The 19089-nt window shown below is 46.3% G+C and overlaps 2 long non-coding RNA genes across 4 annotated transcripts; one reads left to right on the top strand and one right to left on the bottom strand.

Annotated features, from left to right (window-relative positions):
• Positions 1 to 26: 26 nt before the first annotated feature.
• On the top strand, positions 27 to 10653 carry LOC141947820 (uncharacterized). Of its 3 annotated transcripts, none has more exons than XR_012630280.1 (3): positions 27 to 584; positions 691 to 928; positions 6868 to 10653. It is a non-coding gene; the product is annotated as an uncharacterized LOC141947820 (long non-coding RNA). The 3 variants fall into 3 exon arrangements; XR_012630277.1 differs by lacking the exon at positions 6868 to 10653 and adding an exon at positions 1964 to 2167 and having other exon boundaries at positions 728 to 928; XR_012630274.1 differs by lacking the exon at positions 6868 to 10653 and adding an exon at positions 1964 to 2167.
• A 161-nt stretch (positions 10654 to 10814) lies between these two features.
• Positions 10815 to 15700, bottom strand: LOC141947831 (uncharacterized). Its single transcript, XR_012630281.1, has 2 exons — positions 15612 to 15700; positions 10815 to 11135 (listed from the first exon to the last, which is right to left on the bottom strand). It is a non-coding gene; the product is annotated as an uncharacterized LOC141947831 (long non-coding RNA).
• Positions 15701 to 19089: the final 3389 nt, after the last annotated feature.

Here is a 19089-nt window from a genome sequence, read left to right as displayed (position 1 = left end):
CTGATTGGGCTCGGCGAGCCCTAAACAAACACGGAGCTCCCCGCAGGGGTGCCAGTCCCGGCGGGCAGCCGGTCCGCAGCGCGGCCGCGCCGGGGGCGGGAGCGGGAGCAGCCCGGGGAAGGGGGCGGGGGAGCACCTCGGGGTGCCGGCAGCGGGGGGGCGCCGCACCCCCTGCTCGGGGAGCGGGGGAGAGCAGAGGTGGACTCACCCTCCCAGATGCCCGAGTCTTTTCTCTCTTTTTTTTTTTTTTTTTTTTTTAACACAGAAATAATACACAATTTCCCCCGCCCAGGATAACATCTTCTTTCGGGTGAATATTCACCTTTTATAAGATGCTTTTTTTTTTTTTTTCTTTTCCCCCCTCAAGTCCCGGCCTTGCAGCAGACGGCCTCTGGCTCGGGAGGATGCGTGCCTGGCTCTCGCCCTAAGCAACCAGGTGAACGTCTCACCCCTTCAATGTCCTTATTTTTTGCTCGTTAAAATCAGCTATCCGAGGGGAAAAAACGTGGCTCCTCCTTGAGTTGCCCCAACCATCAGGTGAAGTCAAAGCAAGCTGTGGGATGTGTCCACCCCAGCAGCAGGCGGTAGGCATTTTTCCTCTGTTTCTTTCTTATTCTTCCCCCCCCCCCCCCCCCCCCCCCCCCCGCCCTCTTATCTCAGCTGTGTACAAACTGATATGGTACTTAGCAGGAAAGTGACTGGAAATTAAAATAACTTCGTTCACCAGAGGTTATCAGCTGGATATCTGTCATCATCAGTTTGTACAGAAAGAGTCATCTGCGGCAAAGGGCTGGACTAGAGCAGAACCCGGCTCTCGGCAGCCGGCAGACATAAGCCCGCCCGACAGAAACCGAGCCCAAACCTGCTGATGCGCCGTACTGTCGCTCCTGGGATAGGCACGGCTTTTCTTTCCGTCTTTCCAGGCAAGGTGAGCGGGAGGTGAAGTATTTGCAGTGCTGGGGGTACGGTAAAACTCCGGCTGGAGCCATCCGCTCCGCCGGCGTGGGCGAACCGATTGCGACCTCGAAGTTTTATTGTGCTCGTTAATTTTTGAGGTATAGCGCGGCAGGGATTTGATCGGAAAATAAGCACTTTCCCGAGAAACCGTTTCTCTATTAAATTTTATAATTAAAGGCGATACGTCTTTCTTGTCAGTTCTCTCTAAAGAATATTGTTCTTTTGGTCACCCTGCCAGGTTGAAGTACTTTTTTTTCCTTTTTACTTCCAGATGTATTTTAGTGGGTGTAATATTAAACAGAATATAAGCTTTTGCAAACGAGGGCAGCGATTCGTTGTCTGTATACGCCCGCTGTGTCTTCCGACCCGAATTTGAAACGTAAAACGTTTTCCTGCGTTTTTTACCTGCAAAAGCGCGGCAAGAACAGGGGAAGCCACGGGTGTCTATGCCCACGCCGCTTCTTCCCTGCTTGGGTGGTGCCACTGCAAACTTCTGCGGTGAAAAGCGCCGAACTATCGGCTCTAAACCCCTCATTTCGTTTAAAACTTTTGGATGTCCCTTCTCGAGTGAAACCCGAGGGTATTTCCAAGACGTGTAAGGGTGGATATAATGCGAGAAATGCCGTGGTTTTGGTTTTGTTTTTTTTAAGCGACAGGCTTTGCTGGCTGGGAGGGTGGTGTCCGTGCCCATGTGCCCCCAGGGCGGGCGGCAGAGCCCTGCCTGGGCCGGGGGGGTGCCTGCCCGAGAGGTGAGGATGGCTGGGAAGAAGAACAGCCGCGCTGGCCTGGCAGGCGCCTCTTTCGCTGGCTCCAAAGTGACCTGTGTTTTACACTTCAGGCGCCTCGGGTTTTTTCTCCGCTGATTAGCCTGTTTACGTTATAGCCGGGCTACAAGTTTCATTTTATTTCCTCCGATAAACCCGATAAGAAAACCCGGCTTGAACTGGGACCGGGGTGGGAAACCATTCCCAATCACCCCTTTCCTCTCCACTCCTTTTCGTTTCAGGTTTGCGCCCGAATCGCTCAAATCATACAGCCTTCGGTTCCTAACTCTTCATGACGTCACTCCCTTCCCAAATCCCACTCTTCTGGACGTAACTTTCACCCCGGGGCCCTGGGAGCCTCTCGGGTATCTCCTGCCCCGGGGCCGGGGTAGGCACCCGGGGAAGCATCTTCAGGGGGAGTGCAAAGGCATTTTTGCGGAGAAAAGCCGGGCGGGGGGATCTGGGGAGGTGGGGAGGGGGTGCCAGCGAGGTAACTGCCGCTCCTGCTCGCTGTGGCCAAAGACGGAAGGAGGCAGATTGGGGAGGGGGGGGGGGGGGAACAAAAAAAAATAAAGGTTTGTATTCAATTAAGGCAAATTCCCTCATGGGCACTTCAACCTCCCAAAAAAGGGTTGGGGGAAAGCCGTGTGCTGGCACAGGGTGGCTGCTCCTTCCCCCACTCCCGGGTCTGGGGTGCATTAGGGAGAGGGGGAGGTCGCACCCCCGCCGCCCCCCCTCTCCCCGGCTCAGGCAGCCCCGGGAGCCCCGGGCATCGCCCGCCGGGCCGGGCCCCGGTGCCCCCGGGGCGCTGCGGCCGTGGGGGCTGGCGGGCTCGGGTGCGCGTCGGTCCGGGGGGTCACTTTGGTGACTATCGCAGGATGGAGTGTATTCTTTTCCGAGCCGTGTTTATGTAACTTAATGTACTTTAGAGCTGCTGGGGAGTTTAGGCCGGGCTGATAAGCGTAGCCGTTATTACCGGCGACGTGCCGGCAGCTCGCCCCCCGCCTTCTCCCGTTCGCTTATCCGCGCTACTTAAAATATACTTTTATCAAGGCCACCCCACTATACGGAGTGTTTCCATTCCCCAGTGGCTGTGACATTGAAGCGGAATTATCGATCGGGGCACGGGCAGCGCTCAGGCGCGTCCAGCCCAGCGGGGAGCTGCTGGCCGGGCGGCTCCGCGCTCCCCCGCGGCTGCTTGCCCCTGTCCGCCGCGCAGGCACGGGCAAAATCCGCACCAACCGGGGAAAACGGGATTTCAGCAGCAGCCGAAGGAGAGGGGCCTTTGCCACCTCCCATCACCTCCCCCTCGGGCCGGGCGCGACAGTCTCGGGAGCTGGGGCAGCGCTTCGTGAAACGCGACCCCCCAGAGCAGCAGGGTCCTGTATACACCAGAGCAAAGGGGTCGGGCACTGTGGGGGTGCCCTTTGCCAGCGATCAGATGTGTCCCGTGGTGAGAGGGGAGCCCCCAGTTCCCAAGATGAGGAGGGATTAATTTTTCTTTCCCCAAAACTCCTAGAGAAGGGCTGCCCGGGTGCGCAGAGGCACTCAAAGGCACTCAAAGGCTCCAGCCTTTCTTGCTGGTTGCAGACGGCAGGCTTCGGGTCCCCCCGGCTGCCCCCGCCCCTGGCAGAACCCCCAGCCCCGGCTCCGGGGAGCCTTCCCCGCTCCCGCCGGCGGCTCGGCTCTCCCCCCGATTGAAGCCGTGCTCGGCGGCGAGGGGGAGATGGGAGGTTATTCCCCCCTGCAGTAAGCGGCCTCCCCGTCACTGGTGACCTGCTGCCGCCGTGCTTTTGGGTGATTTCCACGGTGTCTTTCAACCCTTGACGCTCAAGCAAGCAGCAGGCAGCAGAGAGCCCGCACGGACTTTTATGCAATAGGTGGCTAAGAGTGCGGGGTTTATGGGCTTTTTGGTTTTGGGTTTTTATTTTAAATAATGATCTGCAGCTTCTTTTTATTTGCCCTTCCTCCAGTCTCCGAGGTCCGCCTGGTTAATAATTTCAGCCTTAAAAAAAAAAAAAAAAATTAAAATCAATGAAACGCGCGGAGGAGAGGCTCCTCTTGCCGCATAACCTGACTCCCGGAGCCGGCGCTCCGCCGTACCCGCACGGTGAACCCCGGCGGGGCGGACAGGGCGAGGACGATGCCCTCCAGCTCTCGGGGTGACCGGGAGCAGCCGGGACCCCCGCAGCGCCCTAAGAAACACGGTTACGATTTAGCTGCTTCTGTCCAATGGGCGCGTATGCACTTTGTCTCTTCCCAACACGTACACAGAGGCGCTGAATATGAGGAGCTATGGTTTTATTCTCCGCTTTTTTAAAGCTTTTTAAGGGCCGGTGACTAAAAATGGCCTAATTTTGATGCTTTTACTAACGGCTACCTCAATGCCCTTGCTCCGAAGAGGTGGGGCTGTGTTTCATTGTATTCCTTGTGGTGACGAACACTATATTATCTATTATTTTTAACTGCAGGGTGAGGCCAGAAGGAAAGCCCCCTCGTCCCCCGCAGGGCCCTGCCGCCTCACCGCGGGGGACAGGGCCGCGGGGGGGGGGGGGGGGGGGGGAGCCGCCGCCGCCCGTGGCCGCGGGGGGAGCCCGGCGCCCTTCCCGCCGCCGCGGCTCCCGGCCCGAGACCGTGGGGGACCCCCCTCGCCCCGGGTCCCTGGGTGCCGGGGAAGGTTTTCAGGGGTTCCTTCTGCTGGATGGGACACGGAAACCCCGGGGGAAACTTTCTCGGGCTTCTTGCTGGGAGAGCCTGTTGTGGGAGAGAGCTGGAGCCGGAGTGGACGGCGGGGCCCACCCCCCACCGCCTCAGCCTCCCCCCCGTCCCTTATCTCGGATGTTAGGCAATATCAAATCCGATCTGCAATTAGCTATCCTGCCTCCGCCCCCGTCCCCACAGCAAAGGTTGCAGAGACTTCATTCTTTTTCAATTAAAAAAACCCCACAAACCCCACATAGGCAAATTCCCGCCCCCCCCCCCCCCCCCCCCCCCCAGTATTCTCTGGGCCGATTGTCGCCACTAGCGCGCACCATGAAGGAAATACCGTTTTCTGCATCAAAACCTGCCGGACAAAGCACCTCCGCGTATCGTTGCCTTCTTAGTTCTCTGCCCAGGAAATAAAATAAACCATCAGAATGGGTCAAAACCTTCCAGCGAAATGTTTTCCACAGGGCAACGTGAATCCGTCCTCCTGGAGGCATTTTGCGGGAGTAGCTCCGTTTCACGCGTGGCCATGCCGAGCTCCGGCGGAGCCGCACCGTTTCTCCGGGCACCGTGGCAACCCCCTCTCCTTCCCTTTTGAAACCGTTTTCCCCCACCATTTACCTGCCTTACCGAAATGTCTGAGACCAAATTAAAAAAAAAAAAAAAACAAAACAAAAACCAAAAACCAACAAAAACGAAATTCCCAATCTTAGCTAAGCAAAACGCTTCCCTTGATGCGAACTCATAATGTTTTCAGTGCTGCTTTCGTGAGAAACGACAAAATTTGGGGACTTTGTTCCTGCTTGGGATGAAAGTTGATTTTAAATTTTTAAAATAATATCTCCCAGAGCGAGTCTGACCAGTTCTGTAAATGAGAGTCCTACCGGATTGGAAAAACAAATCAAAACAACCACATCACAGAATTAGAGACATCAGAGTTAACAGCTCGGAGTAATTAGATAGCCTATTAATAGCCTCGCTCCTCACTGCTGTAAAAAGGAGGTGGATGGCTCCTGCCTCAGAAGGTATGCGCAAGCATGCCAAGCGAGCTAGGGACAGAGACCGAGGATTCTGACTAGACGTGGGGGGCCCCACCGACAGGCAAAACGCGTGTACCCCCCGCCTTTGCTTTGCCTGCCCCCCGCGGACGCCAGCCTTTCCCTTCATTTGCTATATGGAGGGCTGGGAGGGAGCCGCGGAGACAGGTCCTGGTCAGGCGGGTCCCATCCCCACCGGCCCACAGATAACAGATGCTGCTAAATCACCTCTGAGGAGGCGACGCCTTCCTTCTCTTTTTGCTTTTCTTACCCTTTTTGTTGGTTTTGGGGTTGGGTTGGTGGTGGTTTGTTGTGGGCTTGGGTTTTTTTTTTTTTTTCTATTTCCCCTCGCTGTTAATGGCTTCGCGGACACAGCCCTCTATTTGCAGTTAAAAGTATAAATATATACGTTCGCCGTGTGAATACCGCAATTTCCATTTCGTTCATGTAATCACTGGCAGTGTTTATCCATTTCGCTTAAGCCTCCAGGACCGCCGAGGCTGTGCAAATAATTCACACTTTTCGATTACTTTAGGAAAAGGTTGGTTTTGTACTGCCGTTACTGCTGCCTAGGTTGAATTTATAACTAATTATTAAAGGTATTTTGAAACATTAAAAAGAACAATTAAAACGCTGATTGTCCCGAAAGATGCTCCTAACTAGGTGGCTATACTGCATTGTTTCACTGCTCTTACTGACCTATTTTAAAAGGTCACAGATGACTGAATTTTAAGGAGTCAAACGACTTCATTTTAATTCCGATTAGATGAAAATAGGCAAGAAGTAGTGTAGTCTGATATACATAAGGATTTTTTTTAATGATGTAATAATTTCTTATGGGTTTTTACATACATACATCTTACACACATAATTTCTTAATTTATCTTCCTTGATGGGTGTAATAGTTTCAGTATTTAACGATGTAACACAATAGTAGCAAAGTAGATGGGAGCAATCCCAGTTACTGTTTGCTGGGGTTTTTTCGGTATTCGTAATATGGATAGAGTTAGCAGCCTTTTTCTGAAGAAACTAATTCTCGGAGTAAATCAATGTGATGGGAGACTCTAGAGAAAATAAAAGGACCTGGGCATTTTCAGTAAACAACGGAATACCATGAAAGAGGATAACCTCAAGGATTTGCTGCTAACATCCATCAGTAACCAGGATGGTATCTGGATCATGCATTTAGCATTTACTGATGACAATCAAACACACGACTGTGAAATAATGAAAAGAAAAGGTTTCACTGTAAACTTACATATATTATTTGCTTTGCAGCAGTGCATTTTCACTGCAATATCACTGTAGGTGGGTTTTCCCCATAATGAATCACACACAGCTTCTAGTGTGGGTGAATCAGTGCTTACAACGAAGTGCTTCTCTGTCTCCACTCATTTATTCAGATCCTAAAATGGTCTAAGGCTACTCATTCAGCTGGAATTTGTCCTCGTTCACGATGACCCATGAAGAGCCAGTTCCACAGACCTCCATGGAAATACCTGGTGAAGCAATAAACCTTGCTAATGGATCAGTTCTGAGGTTAGCAACAAGAATTGCCACTTGGCCCTTCAAGTCCTGACTGCATCTTAACCAAACTGGCTTTAAGCAGATCCTGTCCCAAAAGCTAGGTGAACATTTGGACAGCTAATGCAGAGCTTTCTGCTGTCACAGCTTGGAAGCTTTTGGTCCCAAACAAACCCAATCAGCCCTAACTCATCAACTACCATAGTTCCTGTAATGAACCTGACAATGGTAAAGGTAATGTAGATGCTCTCTGTGTTTTATAGCAGGCTCTGTCAAGTTTAACAGCATCTCTTTATGATGTACATGCCATGACATTGCCACTAAAGATGACATTAAAGATGGCAGATTCCAGCCCCGTGGCCAGCACAGCCCTCTAAAACTTACATTGCACTTACTTCTGGGGGCTGGTGACTGCAGCAGAAAGGCAGACAAGAGCAGTTACAGCAGTAGCGTCTCATGGCATCACAGCTAAATCTAACAGAGACAGACTATCAGAGCCCTGGGAGTGCTGAGAGATGAAAACTCAGCAGTGCTCAGCTGGCTGGAGGGCTTTTCTCTAGCTATTTTCTGCTTTCCCCCAAATGCCCCTAATGTGACACCCTATGCAGTACCACTCCTCACAGGCTACCAACTGGTCTGTAATGACCACAGCTTTAGGTAAAATTACATAAATCAAAGTGTTTCAGCTTCTACACTAAGCCAAACTCTTTCACTCCAAAAATGTTCATATCCATCAAAACATTTCCTTTTATCCAAATTAAAGTTTTACACATTGTTTTTGAATTATTTAACCCTTTAAAGAAAAAGATCAACTTGGACACAAATTAGCAACAAGGTTGATCTTGAGAGGGCAGACAAAGTGTTTTGCATTTTCCTCTGTCTTTCACTTTGGTAACGGGGTCACACATGATGTGGTAGGAAAGGTCTGTCACACCTGGACCAGAAGCTATGATCTCAGCACCTCATCCCTGCTCAGCTACCAGAAACTGCAGCAAAACCTCTTGTTTTCTACCTCAGCAGGGTACAGAGGAAGCAGTAGCCCCTGAACTGGCTTAAACTGCTGTCTGTGCTTTGGGTTTAAGGTTTTAAAATTTTTCTATTGGAAAAGGTAGGGGCTAACATGAATATGGTCCAAGATATTTCACTCATGGAACCGGAGGAGGCTGTAATTCAGCCTAAAACCAGAATTTAAGCTATAATCTTATTCTAGTTCTTGCTACCTACAAGAATAGTTACTATTCATCTCACAAACTGTGTCTGTGATATGTGCTGTTTTCAAATCTGTTTGGTTTTGCTTTTGATAGCTGCAACAGAATTGTCGAATGACATTTCCTTTAGCGGGAGTTTTCCAAACAAATTAACTTCATTTCTGCTCGCAAGAAATGGAAAAAAACATATTTTGCTTGAGCCTGCTTGGAACTACATGTGCCTCTGAGGTCCAGAAGGTGACACATCTTCCACGAGTGTTTCCTCTAATAAGCGTAGGGAGGAGAAACTAATGGTTGTGAGCTGTAGTTACTAGAAGGTTAAAAATATTCTGTACAGAAATATGCTAACCATAGCTCAGCATTTGGAATTATGGAGCATAAAGCTGACTAGGATGAATTTATGGAGAGAATCAGAAAGCAAACAATTAAACCTCAGCTGGAAAAGGATGTCCCTGAATTTAACAGGATTGGACCAGATGAGCAGGACTGGCCCTAGAAGAGCTTGGCTGAACGTTAAATGTGAGTATTTCGGCTGAATTCTTTACGTTGTCTGGGCATTTTGGATACAGCCAACGTTATTACAGGAAAAGCAGAATATGTTAGCCATTTTGTTATGACTGAGGATAGAATTGGAGAGAAATGTTAAGTGGATGGGAAGGGAGGTGCTGATGGGGACAATCTCTGTCAGGGCTCTGTGACTGTTTTCAAGTGAACAGAAGAAATACCAGCCTGGAGTCAGCAAGTTGGTGCAGCAAGCCAGAGCTGTGGTAACAATGTGGGGTGCCATTGCTCAGGTGCAATGCAAGGGGAGAAGGAACTACCCACCTCCTTGCTGCCTGGAAAACAGAGTACACACCCCAGCCCCTGCACCCTGGGCCAGCAGCAGGGCCCAGGAGGTAATAAGGCCCCCAGATGTGCTCTTCCTCCACACAAGGAAGAAGTGCTGTCCTGGGTCCATACTCCCAAAGTAGGCACGGAGCTGTGGCCAACCACCCCATGGGGTTTCAGAAACTGGCGCTGGCTCACAAGCTGCCTTGAACCCACCCAACTCTTTGCATAAAAGCAGAATCCAGCACACCTAGAATTACACTAAAAGGAATAACAGCATATGTTCTTTATGGTATTCAACATCACAATGTTTCCCAGTATCTGTCAGTTGGAATGTCAAAAATACACAATTTAATGGATTAAATTATCTTATCAATCCTCTATTTGGAAAGCAGAAACCTGCTGTCTAAAGCTCAAGAAGTAAATAACGTCTAACGGTGAAGGACCAAACTCCAGTGGGAGTTTTGCTGGAGAAAGGCCTGTGCAAGTTGACCTGTTTAATTAAAATGCAATAAAATACAATTTCCTTTACATCATTACACTCTAGTGTCAACCTTAGTGTCACAAATTTGTTAAAAGCTGAGCAAAGTGGTTCATCCGTGGTTACCTCTTGGTAAAAAAAATGCAAAAAATGCCTTTAAGGAAATGTGTTAATAATTAAAAATAAATTTAATGGTCTAAGTGAAGAATACTGACAGTATTAAAAAGGGTAATGACTTAATTATTTTTGTTGATGTCAGTTATTCATTTGTGGGCCATCAAGCTATAAACCAGAGTAATTTATTGACTGCAATATAAACTGGATATGTGCCATATTATTCAAGAAAAACAATACACTGCAAAAACAATACAGAGAAGAGGTAATTTGTACAGAGTTCATGAGACAATTATATCATCTAATTACAAAACAGACTCACTATGCCCTTGGCTCTATTTATTAGAAGAGAATTGAAGGACATACTAAACATACTGAAAGTCTAGTAATTTAAATTTAAATCCTGCCTGTACACCCAAGAATCTAGGAACTGGTGCAATCCAGTGCATGGATCAGGAGTCCTGAAGGAGGATGCCTTGATTTGGGACTCAGGATACCACTTCATTTTTCTGCGTGCTGGAAATTAAACCACTGCCCCATTTTGCTGAAAAATGTTTTGAAACTCAATCAATATCACAGAAAACATTTAATAATTTTAATAACACCGAAAAAAAAAAAGTAATTTATTACTTACTTCAAGACTTAACAGCAGTTTGAAAACTGTCTGTATTTTACGTGCTTCATTGGTGCAGTGACTCTTGAGTAATCCAGCAGAAGCATTTGGATGCAAATGGATGTGTTTCATGTTCAAACAGAAGGAAATCATTGAGGTGCCTGAACCATAAGACATAACCAAGGCTCTGCACATGTAACTCACTCACAGCGAAGTTCATCAAAGCACAGAAATGACCAAGACCAAAACAAAAGCAAGTTGCTGAATTATTCTGCGAATTTCCAAATTGTAGCTGCGCTACAACCTTTTGAACTCTTTTCAGATGTTTTTCCTTGAACTTTTAATGCTATTTAAGGAACGTACAAATATTTTCTTTGTTGATCATGTAATGAACTTCATTAAATAAAACTGGGTTTTTGCATATCTTCTGGTGGTTTTTATTCTCAGTTTACTGTGCACTTTGTGTTTGAATAGATTTTAATGAGTGACATCTAGCCATACTATAGCAAATTGTGGAGGAGGCTAATATTCAGAATGATTATAAGGAATATTTGTTTATAAAACAGGAAAAAACCTCAATGTCTCTTTCTTTGTTTTTATTAATAATAAGTTGGCTTGTACACAATACTTTTTAAAATGAATGCTATGAGGATCTAGGAGACAGAATAGCAAATGGAGAGCCTGGGACACCTGGGTCTGTCTTTGACCCAGGTAGGGAAGGCATAACTCTGCATGTTGGAAGATGCAATTCTACAGCACATTGGCCCTGGTGCAATCCTGGTTTAAGAAATCCTCTCCCTCTGCCAGGAGGGACTCTTCTGCCTGGAGGAGTCATCCTGGTGCCAGCACAGCAATCCACCGCCTTCTCCCAGTTGCGTTAATGAAATTCCTTGTGGGACCACACTGGAAGAAAGACCATTGAAACAATTACAACTAAAAATAACTCTCCCTTTCCTCCTCCCATGAACAGTTTATTTTTAACTTCCATCACTTCAGTGCTCTGATTCAAGCACTGCTCTACATGCAGTTGTTTTGGCACAACTGAGGAGGTGACAAACCACAAGCCAGAGGTGGGAACAAGCATCTGGGGTAGGAGCTGGTTACAGCAGCTCAGCTGCCAAAGGCAGCGTATCATGGGACTATGGTATGATAGTTCATTGTATGAACTTAAACTTTGCCTTTCCTGACTGTTTTCGTAGCCAGGTAGCATCTCTGCTGTAAATCCCCAGTACAGAAGTGCTGGACCAACAGCGTTGTTTTCCTACCCCAGCCTGGTACATTTACATTAGAGATTTGCAGTCACGTGAGTTATATCATGGAGAAACACAGTGTGGGCGAAGCATCAGCCAAATCATGAGGCCTATATCATTAAAGACATTTATTTAGATGTCCAACTTCTAGTCAGTGGAAGGCTTAAATGGACAGGGTTAGGAGCAGACATATAGTCAGGGACAACACCTTGGCCATAGAGCAACAGCCACCTACATGCCTCAGATGTGTTCCCTTGGGGATCTCCGATCACAGCCTTATGTGTTTTACTTACAGGCTAAGGATCAACACGTATATGTGATTCAGGACTGAGTAAGAACTTCTGTCATTTTGGCCAGGATTTGAGGCTCTTCCATCTTTTCTTAAAGCACAGGCCATGAGTCACTTGCTGAAATCTCCTTTCTTATCTCTCCAACTTCCTGTCATTTCACGGACTTCAGGTGATGGTGACCCTTTGATTTCTTCTGTCCTCTGCCTGTGATTTTTGTCTCTTGAGGACTCAAAAACTACAACCTAATTTGAATTTTTGGATACAGCTGTGTAAGCACTTGGGCAAACCTGCATAGCCTTTAGCATACAGGAGGTCAGATAATATCTAATTTTTTCCCCATTAGGGTAAAAGTATGTCCCTAGCACGTTATTAACCAATTCATTTTAGAGTAGAAAACAGAGGACATCATATAACACATTCTACAGTTCCCTGTATTAAAAGCAATGATCTGCCTTGTTCACGTGTGACAGCATCACAGCATGACATCACCCAGAACCCACTGAAGTCAATGGAAGAAATATCAGCTCAGGTGGGTTTGGACCTCTCCTTTAATACCTCAGGTGACTCACCTTACACATCACAGTGTGGGTTTTGAGTCTCTACTGTGTTCGTCAGCCATTATTTTTCCTTCCAGTCTTGACCTAGACTAGGTACCTAGGAGATTTTGTTACTCATGACTGGTACTTTGAGCAGATTTAAGATTTCAGTGTCAAATTTTTCAATAAGAAGACCTTGTTTGCCTGTGCAAGCATATCGTTTCTCTTCTGCTCCACATGTATTGTTTCAGTCCTTCCTGAGGTTAGTAGGCCTTCTTGTAATGCAAATAGATTTAAAATAAAATAAAGTCACAATGGCTCTAAAAGAGCACTTCCATGGCACTCTACTGTATCTTGATGGCATAAACAAAATACCTAATGAAAAGTCACCCCTGAAAATTATCTGGCTCACAAAAGTGTGATTTTGTGATGGAATGGGGTGGCCCAAGCTTGGCTGGACCAGATTGAACCATGAGGACCTGCAACCCTTCAAGAGCTCTATGGAGCTTTAGTCCTCCATTGTCTGCAGAATTAGCCCTGGAACCATTTCTTCAAACTATGGTGGGATATAAACTTCCTTATGTGTTCAGCTACTTCATGTTTATCTGTCATTTCTAAACTCTTTCCCATCACACAGGTAGGACAGGCTCTCACTGATTTCAGTGACTTTACCTGTGCTGGAGTATTTTTCTGTTTGTCTGGAACCTCATTCATGCCTTTTCTGTCCTCATTTCCCAGAGGTGTAGCAGCAGACAGAGTATACAGAATCTACATGTTTGCTCTGGAGAACACAATATATGGTATGTAAACAATTATTTTTTTTTAATAATGTATTTTCCTAGTAACCCTTACATATCCATCAAGGTGGCAGTTATTTCAGAGAAGACTCATGCTACTCATAAAAAGCCATTACCAAAGTCAGCCAAAATTCCAAGAAAAAAATTAGAAGGGCAAGCAGGTAACTAATTCATTTTGGAGCTGTCAGGTTGTGACCCGAGGCATGCTTTCAGAGGAAAGGCAAAAATCAGATTCTTTCCCAAATGAGGAACAATATGATGATTTAACTATGGAAGGGTAAATGATGAGCATGCAGTTGCTGCCTGCACAGAAAACATTCCCAAGAAGAGGACTAATCTGACGTAGTCACAGTGGATGGTTACAAACTGCCAGACAGGCGGTATTGACTCAGAGCTCCCACTCCTGCGCTCCCTTTCCTGGCTGTAGCTTATGTAAAAGACTAGAAAGAAGGAAAACCCATGGAATAATGAAGATGAATGCAATAAATATACCTGAGCCTGTCTACTTGTTTTAGTGGTTAATGCCACTAGAGAAACCCTGCAGGGCTTTAAGCAATTATTAGTGATGAAGATTTATGAAGACCTTTTGAAAACTTCATTAAGGGGTCAAAGAGATTTAAGTGGCCTCGCAAGCTCTGCACTGAGCCAAGAGATTCACTTTGCAGAAACTCAGTCAAAGGCAGCGAGGGGAGAGGTGGCTTGCAAGGACTCTTCACACACTCTGGCCTGGGAGGAACAATTCTGGGTACCCTATGGATCTGGACAGTACAGCCTGCTGTCAAAGTCCCAAGCAGGGTTGTGGAATGTAAGATGGTTAAAGGAAGCTGCTTAACAAAAGTAATTGCTCTGAATAGTGTTAAGGCCAGCATACTCTGGTAAGCAAGCCAAGTCTAGATACACTGCTGGCATATCTCTCTTCTTCCAGCTTCCCTCAGTTTGTCCAAAATATGGTAAAAGCATTTTTGTAGTTTGGATGTGTTTTCTTCTTTCTGATGACAAGGGCTGCCTGAATACCTACCTTCAAATAATAGCCCAGAATCTTACCTTCCATACTGATGCCTCCAAGCGGTTGTTTAGGACTGTGATTATTTAGATATAAATAGCAATGCTCATTAATCTGCCAGTCATTTACTCCCAGCTATGAAAATGCAAATTGGGTTGGCTTGTTTGTGTTTTCAAGAAAGAGAGAAGGTGGTGGTGGTAGGTGGGAACGGGAATGTTCCTCGGGTGCTGCTGTTATCACCCTTTCGTCTTGCAGGGAACGTTTCATCTGCACCCTGGAGAGCTTTGCTGGGCTCTGTTCCATTGACACCAAGGTGGGTGTGCATCATGCACATCTTGTAAAGGTGGTTCATGGACTGACGGATTGGGTCAACCCCATAAAAAAACAGCTCTTGGACTTTTTTTTTAATAGGCGTGCAGCAGAATAAGCTCTGGTAGCTGGCAAAGCCAGCAAACCTTGACAGAGCAAGAGATGAAGGCTGCTCTCATAGTGTCACAGGTAAAACTATCATTCCCCTTGGCTCGCTGAAGCTCTCCAGCCATCAGGAAGCAGCCATGATGGAGCAGACATCATGAGCTGTTATAAAATTCAGTATAAACCAAAGCAGCTGTGTTTCAGCTTAACTGCCCACCTGAAGCAAACACCCTTCACTAGATGGCTTATAACCCAACACAGGGTGCTTCAGATGAGGTGCAGGAGGTGTTACAGAGCCTCAGTGCCTAATGAGGAGGCGAGGGCCTGCCCTGGAGCTAGGAGGAAGGAAGGTAAAAAGAGAAAGGTAGTGGATGATGAAGAGAAGGAGACACCTGAGGAATCTTCAGTAAGAAGAGGAATGCTGGACTGAGCCCTCGAAGACCTCCCTCACCTCATATCCCATACCTGATAGCTGCCAGCAGCAGGCACTTACAGAAACCTCCCAAAAAAAGCTGTATAAGGCAGTCTCTCTCCTGTTTTTTTTCTCCCATCATCAACATGTTGAATATCTTCCATTCTAGATGCTTTCAGCATGAATTGGACTCCTGAGTTTTAGCAGTGCATTATTGGAAGGAGGATCTCATAATGGAGTCAGTTTAACAATCATGATTTTAAGGGAGCTTGTTCATACTAGCCCTCATTCAGGAACACACTTTTTACATTTGCAGAGCTTAAAGCATCTGCTTGACATTAAATGAGAGGGATAGAGGGAACCACACACTTGTGCACAGGGTTCCTCAATCAGGTTTCACGACAGAATGGCTCAAGCCTGGGGTAGCCTCCAGTAAGGGTTGAATTTCTGAATGATGCAACAGGTATCACTCAGTCGCCTCTCTGCATGACAGCGCTATCGGGCACTACTTTAGCATCTATTAGAAATGCATCATTGCCTATAGAGCCTCCAAATCAAGCTGTGGCAATGCTTCCCAGCTATTCAATAAACAATTCAATATTAATGAATAGCATAAGGAAGTTTATCTACCATTACCTCCATTCTGCAGAGCTTCTTAAAGGAGTAAAGGGCCTTACCTTGCTACCTTCATTTGAATACAATCATTTCTGATGCATTCCTGAAGCTAGCAACAAAGACAGGAGGTGTCCCATCTGCAGGAGCAAGCAGAGACTGGGTCGTGAGTGGAATTAGGCTGGCAGGAAGGAGAAGCCTCCTGCATGACAGTGAGTCATGAGATCTCAGTGTTGACAAGGAGAACAACTACAGAAGAGCCAATTGCGTAATATCCCAAAGAAAAGCAATTAAGTGGCTTCATTGATACAAGTTTTGCATGAGCTATATACTACAAATAGCAACTTCATTCAGGCCTTTTCAATGACACATGCTAGAGATAGGAAGAGCCAAGATAATAATGTTTTGCCATGGCATTTGGGAAACTGGAGATGAGGAATTTTTCCAGAGCGGGAAGCTCATTTTTCTCACTGAAGACTTTGTTTTGATTTCAAGCACTGCTGACTATGCACTGTTGCCACATTTTTTAGGTATCTTTTTTATTGGTCCCTGGATTGTAGGGCACAGGAAGATTTATGCAGTACACAAAAACTCTTTTGAGGCATATGCTATAACAGTGGGAGGAATCTGCTTCAGACCTTCCATAAATACAGGGTTTGCTCACTGTATCTAAGTGCCTCTACATCAGGAGCATTGCTCTTGCATATCCTGTGGAGACTGGGGATATAGGGTCACAAAGAGAAGCAGTGGGTGGCTCGGGCACCTGGTGCCTGAGTTCCTGGGTGCCAGTGTCAGCCCTGGGTGACGATAGTTGCCTCCACAGCCCTGAGTCTCTGATGCTCCTGGATGACTGTCACAGCTTGTGAGATGTTGCAGTAGCTCAACTAGGAGAGCAAAGCTGTCCTGGGGTGCTGCTATACTTAAGGCCATGTAACTCCAGTAGGTAAAACCTGACCTGTATGGTTTAGGGTAACAGCAACTGCAGAGAATAAAAGCACTTTGAGTGCTTAATAACTGTAGCAGAAAAAAAATTCACAGTGAAGTGTACCCTGATCCTTCATCTGGAGCCATATTCATAGGCTGCCAAAGTAGGAAATGTCTGAGGTGACAGGAATCCATGAATCAGGGGCCCATTTGCCATTGTTGTTTGGGGTTTTTTTCTATTTTCCACATGCAAAACAATACAGGTCATTATAAAATTATTTAGGGACCTGTGCTGATTCCCAATTAGTGCTCCTAAACCTCTGTTCAATTCAGGTTTGTGAGCAAAATAAAAGATAAACTGAAGCAGAACGCAGCCCTGCTTTTCCTTGAGCCAGCGGGAACTTTGCCAGCATTTGATTTTTAAAATCTGGTTTCCTCAGCTAATTTAGTCATGCAAAATTAGCAGCCTCAAGAAGGAAAGTGTAACTGTGTGTTACTCCTGTTATACCCAAAAGTGGGTTATGTTTCCCATCAATTCCCTCAAGCAAAACGTGTACACCTGTGAAGCACCATAATTATTTTTTTTCCTCTCTCTGTGGTGAGACTTTAGCTACAAGTGAGCAGCAATGTTTGTTGCAAACCTTCTTTTGGGCTTTGGGTGCTGTCATGCCTCTTACCTGGGGGCTGTCAGTTCAGCTGCCACATCCTCTTTCTGCAGAGGGGAAGGAGAACATTTCTCTTTCCTTCCCCCTCCATGTGATAAAAAGCCACAGGGAGCTACAGAGCTGCATCAGCCTGAATTGCCGTGACCAGATTTGCCAGGGAACTTTTCCTACCAGAAAGCAAAAGTGCCACAACTGCTCAACAGCCTGTGCATGTACCCCGGGCTGTGTGTAGAAAATGGGATGGGCAGAACTGCTCCTCCCCAGCACAATGCTGTGCATGGTCCCCCCCTACCATCCCGGCTCCGGGGGAGCATGGAGTACAAGCAGGAGAGAGAGCATCAGGCAGTGGCGGCCACCGCAAAACTGCCACGTAGGCTCAGATCCCACCTGCTGCATCGTCTAGAATAAAATTGAGTATTTTGGGGATGCCTTATCCAATGAAGGAAAAAGTAAGTGGGTCTTTAGCTACTGGGTTTCAAATATCTAAATTAGACTGCTGCAAAGAGAAAAGGCATGTTTTTTTCTCTGTTGGCAGACAGAAGTGATGGGCTGCCCGTTTAGCAAAAGTACAGGCAAAGTAAAAGGTCCTCCAGAGAAGAGTGGAGAATCCCCATCACCTGTGCTTTTAAGAGTAGGTTAAACACCTTGGGAGAAGGCAAGACACATGATAAAAAAGGACTGGGAGATCCCTCCCAACAGAATACCTCTCTGGCTCTGCAAATGAGCAATGGTCCACATCCACCAGTGGACAGCGTGGTCGCAAGGGAGAAAAGTTACAGTCCTCAAATAAATGACTCTTTGAAAATCAGCAACCAGCCACAGGAACAATCCACTATCAATGTTTTGCCTCAAACTTAGTCATGAAACCAAGAGGAGTTAAAAAAGGCATGGCTGTGGCTCAACAATGAAATCCCTTCAGCAATTAAACTCCACCAATAAATACTGGCGAGTGCTGGAATGAACCTTTATTTCTAGAAATGATTTTAGCTGTGGAAAATATAAACTGTGTCTTCCCTGCAGACACAGCCAAAACTAATCAAAATACTCCTCGTAACACAAAGGAAATACCTCTGGGCTGCGATAAGGAATATGAATGTAGTTCTTTTACGTCTCCACTAGCTAATAACAATAAGATGGGCTGGTGGCACTTGTTTTCAGCATGGAGATTAATAGTCAGGGAGAAACTGAGAAGGATAAAGTACACTTTCAGTTTTCTTTCCGATGGCTAATTAAAAAGCTCATATCTGAGAGGAAACGTGGTGGAAATGAGAGCCATTTGGATGTGCCTTCCCCCATATACTATCATTCTCTTCTGTGAGGAATGCTTTATTAATGCTAATCTCATCCCTGTGCTTTGACAGAAGTTACGGTTTCCTTCCTTTGTAGCCACTAAGGCTCAGTTCTATTACGGGGTTTGTTTAATGGGAGCTTTATTATTTTACTAAATTACCTCATCTTCTGGGAACAAACTTAACCTTGAACTACGAAGCTAAATGGCTTTTTAATGATGCAAGACTGTTTGGAAATTGTGCTTTGATGACTAAATTTTCTTCATTCTGCATGTTTAATATGTGCAATATACACAAAAAAGTGACTCATTTCCGCAGATTTTCCTGATTCACTATTTTAAAATCAATTTGCTGCAATTATTAGCATTAGGACAAGTAGGAACAAACATTCTTAATGGTATTCAGGCATCAGTGAGGAGCCCCTTGCATCACTAGGGATCCCACTTTCAGTAAGTTGGAAAATCTTGCCAACGTTGATGTTGAAATATTCAATAGTGAAATGTTTAAATACTGAGATTATTTAAATATCACTCCTAGGTGTATTCTGGGATGAAGCCTTCTTGCGCTGCCATGGCACTCGATGAGAAACTATGAGAAACAATGAGAAACTATCATTAACCCAAATGAGACAATGATTCGATCCAGAGTTTGTAGTCAGGACAAAT

Source organism: Strix uralensis, chromosome 1 (genome assembly GCF_047716275.1).
Source record: "Strix uralensis isolate ZFMK-TIS-50842 chromosome 1, bStrUra1, whole genome shotgun sequence".
In the NCBI taxonomy this organism is placed as follows: domain Eukaryota; kingdom Metazoa; phylum Chordata; class Aves; order Strigiformes; family Strigidae; genus Strix; species Strix uralensis.
This window is presented reverse-complemented; position numbering and strand designations above follow the sequence as displayed.